Genomic DNA, 4,943 nt, shown 5'->3' on the forward strand with positions numbered 1-4,943 from the left:
GACAAATACGGTATGGGACCACTATTCTAAAAGGTAAAGAAAAGTTTTTCATGCTTTGAAATGTTCTTTGATAGTTACCAGGGGTGGGAGGAAAGGGGAACTAGTTCACTGACTAGAGGATTGTTGTTACTATTAAGTGCTGTAGAATTGGTTCTGATTCATAGTGACCATGTGTATGGTTTCCAAGGAGTGGTGAGTTTGAACTGCCGACCTTGTGGTTCAAACTGACCTCGCAGTTCAGTGCATATCCTATGGCACCACACCAGGATTGTTGTTGCCGTGTGCTGTCAAGTTGGTTCTGACTTATAATGACCCTATTACAGGATTTCCAAGGAGCTGCTGGTGAGCTTGAACTGCCGACCTCGAGGTTCAGGTCAGCCTTGCAGTTCAGTGCGTTAACCTGCAACACCACATTAGGACTCCAAGATAGACATGTGTCAATTTGGGAAGACAAAAGAATGATGAGAGCACAGGAAGCTACGGAGCAGAGTGCAAGAGTTAAAGAGAATAGAAATAAATGCTGTTCTACATACAATCCTGAAATAACAGTAATCTATGGGTAGATACATCAACAGATTCACCGGTTGAATGGGTGGGAGGAAGACTCAGTGTATACCCACAAATATATAAATGTTTGAGAGGATGGTAGTACACAGCTATTTTTGCTGCAAACATTCATGAATGTTTGTGTACAGGGAGCAAAAGTATGAAGTAAACTCGAGTGTTTCTTCCTTGTCTAATTAGTCAATTCAAAATTCCGATGGAATGAATTAATCCTGGTGTGGTGCTGGTGTGGCACTGTAGATTGCTAATTGCAAGGTCAGCCATTTGAACCTCCTAGCTGCTCCTTGGAACCCACACAACAACTGTCTGATACTTATGAACAAGAGACAAATTCAAGCTCATACTGAATTTTGAGGGGGTCAAGTATAGAAATGACTAGAGTCTTGGTGTGGCACTTTAAGATAAGCACTCAGCCTCAAGGTCTGTTTGAACCACAAGGGTGGTGGTTCAAACTCACCAGCCACTCCTTGGAAACTCTGTACCAGTTCTCTATTAATTGGACCCAACTTGATGGCACTTAACAACAACGATGTAGATATGATAACATATTCAAAGATGAATAATAAATTTTGTGTGTGTGTGTTCTTTGAACCAAAGATTAAGCTAGATATTAAAGTTTTTTTCTTATAAACTTTTTCATGTAATATGAAGGATCTTCAAAAAGTTTGTGGGAAAATTCCATTATGTTTTAATTCCATTTTTCCATGAACTTTTTTTTTTTTTCCGTCTTTAAATGAGAATTAAGTGACTTTATATGGCAGAACATTAGCTTTATATTCATCCAATCCATATTTCGTTTCACTGCAATGATTACAATCCCCTCTATGCATCATCAAACAACCAAAGGGTTCACCCCACAAGCCTGCCTCTGGCCATCAGCACACAGACCCTCTCCCAACCTGAATCCAGAGTCCCCAGCCGCTCCATCTGTCCATGTCATTGTCTCTGCCACCATCTCTGGCTTCACTGATTTTTCTGGATAGGGTCCCCCACTCTGCTCCTCTTCCTTGATTGTCCCAGGGACCTCCGCTTCTGGAATGCAAAATCAACCACTCCCCTCCTTGTGTTACAAAACTTCTACCTTTACATTTCCAACATTCACCTTCAGTCATTATAGCAATTATTCACTATTGAACCACAAGAGTCTTATTCCCAGCTCCTTTCACCAGCCTAGTCCATACAGGTTGGAAACCACTTAGTGGAGATTCTACCTTCCCCCGTGCCCTCTGGAACTAGGCTCCCTCTTGAGAGCTTGTAAGCAGTCACTTCTTGCCTTTGTAGCACCCCTCCCCCCCCATTTTGGGTAGCCAATGTATAAGTTGCCCATCCCTGTCAACCCTCTGTACTGAGGGGGTGGGAATGATCCTCGCTATAAAGATTTGTTCCCACTTTTGAGCTACTATGTCTGTAAATATAGATCAAATTCATTAAATTGTAGCAGATTACTCTTATATTTTCCTCTTCTAGTCAAGTTCTGATCATCCAGCCATTGAAGCCAGATCAAGTGGGTACAGATTATCTGCAAGTATGGGTGTTCTTGTGCATCTCCCTTCACTTCATATCAGCCGAACCCATCACTCTCTGCTCAAGTCCTCTGTGCCATATCCTTGTCCCTGGGCCCAGGAGTCCCCAGGTCTTGCCATACTGCTGGCCAACCATGTCTCAACCCAGGTTGACAGGAGTCTATTGAGTGTGGTTCGACTTAGCTCACAACTTTATTGCTGTTTTTCCCCCACTTGCCCTCATCAGTGACCAATGTGATCACCAGCAAGACCACATGCCTGCTTGTGTATTCCACTTGATGGAAGGGGGTTTTCCCTGAGGGGACCCTACCGCTTGCCTTGATGTCTCCCAGGTGAACAACTTGCTTGTTCTTGTAGTAGTCAGTCAGACTGTGATTATTTTTTGTTTTGTTTTGTTTTTCCTGCTGGGCTTAATTTCAAGACGTATCTTCAGTTCTTCTAGCCACTCTAGGCTGGTCTGCTTGCCTTTCAAGTGGAAATTTCTCACCTCAGAAAATTCTGGATGGGGATCAGGATTCCACCTATAGTCTTATGCAATGCAGAGGCTCCCCAAGAAGTCTCCTTAACTGGGCAACTTGTAGCCTCATTTTAGGTATTCCAGTCAGTTATAGGCTAAAGATGGACTTACAAGCTTTCTATGGTAATGTGTCTGGCAATTCCTTTCTCTCCTCCTTAAGTGGCTATTTTACAATAGTAGGAAAGGGAAAAAAATTATTCAAAAGACAGCCAATCTTCTTAAAATTATTTCCCCCCTTTTGCCCATTCAAACCATGCCTTAATCCTTGTATCCCAGAGCTCTGTTGTTCCAAGGTTGTGCATACATCATTATTTACCTCTGTCTGCTTAGCCCATGCAAACCTGCCTAATTGTTCTCCCATCTGCTCTGTTCTTCTATTCTACTCCCCCTTCTTGTGTATTCCCCCTGCCCAGCACCCATACTGTCTTATGTCTGTTTCCTACCCTGTGCTCCACCTTCCCCTTCCTCCCTCACCTGAGCCCATACACCCCGGTAACCAGCAAAGTTTTTTCCCCCCCTTTTATTGTGGGTAGTTTTAATAAATCTTTTACAGTAATGGTCCTATGCAGTATTTCACCTTTTGTGACTGGCTAATTTCACTCAGCATAATGTCCTCAGGGTTCATCATATTATATGGTGGCTTGTAGCTTCCTTGGTATTCTTCAAGGTAGCATACTATTCCTTTTTGTGTATACACCACAGTTTGTTTATCCATTCTTCCTTAGATGGGTATTTAGGCTATCTACATCTTTTTGCTATTGTAAATAGTGCTGCTATGAATATTGGTGTGCATATATCTACTCGTATTATGGCTCATATTTTTGTAGGGATAAACTCCAAGAATCACTGGATCATAAGGTATTTCTATTTCTAACTTTCTGAGGAAGCACCATCAATGGAAGATTGGATAAACAAACTTTGGTACATCTACACAATGGAATATTATGCTACCTTGAAGAATAACAAGGAAGCTGCAAGCCACTGTATAACATGGATGAACATTGAGGACATTGTGCTGATTGAAATTAGTCAGTCACAAAAGGAGAAATACTGCATTGGACCATTATTGTAAAAGGTTAAGAAAAAGTACCCACATTAAGTGGGGAAAAAAAAGATAAAATAAAAATTATTTGTTGGTTACTGGGGTATAATTGGTGGGGCAAGTGGAGGGAGGGGAAGGTGGAGCACAGGGTAGAGAATAGACACACAATAGTTTGGGTTTTGAAGATCTAATACACAAGAAGTGGGAGGAGAATGGAAGAACAAGGTAGATGGGAGAACAGTTAGGCAGGTTTGCATGGGCTAAGTGGGACAGAGGTAAATAATGATGTATGCACAACCTTGGAGCAACAGGCCTCTGGTATAGAGGGATTTAGGCATGGTTGAACAGATAAAAGAGGGGAAATAGTGTTAAGACACCTGACTGTCTTATGAAATTTATTTTCCCTTGCCAACTCTTGTAAAATAGACACTTGAGGGAGAGAGAAAAAATAGCCAGAAATATAACTATAACAATTTTTTAAGTCTGTCTTCAGCCTATAATTATTTAGAATACCTAAAATGGGGCTAGACCTTGCCCAGTGAAAGAGGCTTGCTATGCAGCCTTTGCATTGTATAAGACCTTAGGTAGTATCCTGATCCCCATCTAGAATTTGCTGAGGTGGGAAATTTCCACTAGAAAAAACAAGCAGACCAGCCTGGAGTAGCTAGAGAAACAGAAGATATTTCTTGAAAGACCAGCAGGAAAAATAAACAATAATGGCAGTCTGATTGACTACCACAAGAACAAGCAAGTTGTTCACTGGGGAGCCTTCAAGGCAAGCAATCATGTCCTCTCAGGGCAAACCCCCTTCCAAGGCTGAAACTCAAATGGAATACACTAGCAGGAATGTAATGTTGCTGGTGACCATGTTGGTCTACCTATAAGGGGAAGTGGCAGAAAAACAAATGAAACTGTGAGCTAAAAACCGACCACATTCTACAGACTCCTGTCAACTGGATTGCAACCTGGGTGGCCAGCAGTATAGTGAATAAGATCTGGTGACTCCTGAGCCCCCATGAACAGGGACATAATCACAGAGAACTAGAGCAGAGAGTGAAACGTCCAGCTGTTGTGAAGTCAGGGGAAATGCAGAAGAACGCCCATACTTGCAGATAGTATCCATTTGACCTATCTTCACTGGCTGGATGATCAGAACTCTATTAGAGGAAGAAAGAAGAGTTAAACAAGTCTAATCCACTACAATTTGATTTACTTGATCTATACTTATGGATGTAGTAGTTTAAAAGAGGTAAATCTTGACTGCAAGGATCATCCCTACCTCCTCTATACTCAGGGT

Source organism: Chrysochloris asiatica, unplaced genomic scaffold (assembly GCF_000296735.1).
Source record: "Chrysochloris asiatica unplaced genomic scaffold, ChrAsi1.0 scaffold00596, whole genome shotgun sequence".
Classification (NCBI taxonomy): domain Eukaryota; kingdom Metazoa; phylum Chordata; class Mammalia; order Afrosoricida; family Chrysochloridae; genus Chrysochloris; species Chrysochloris asiatica.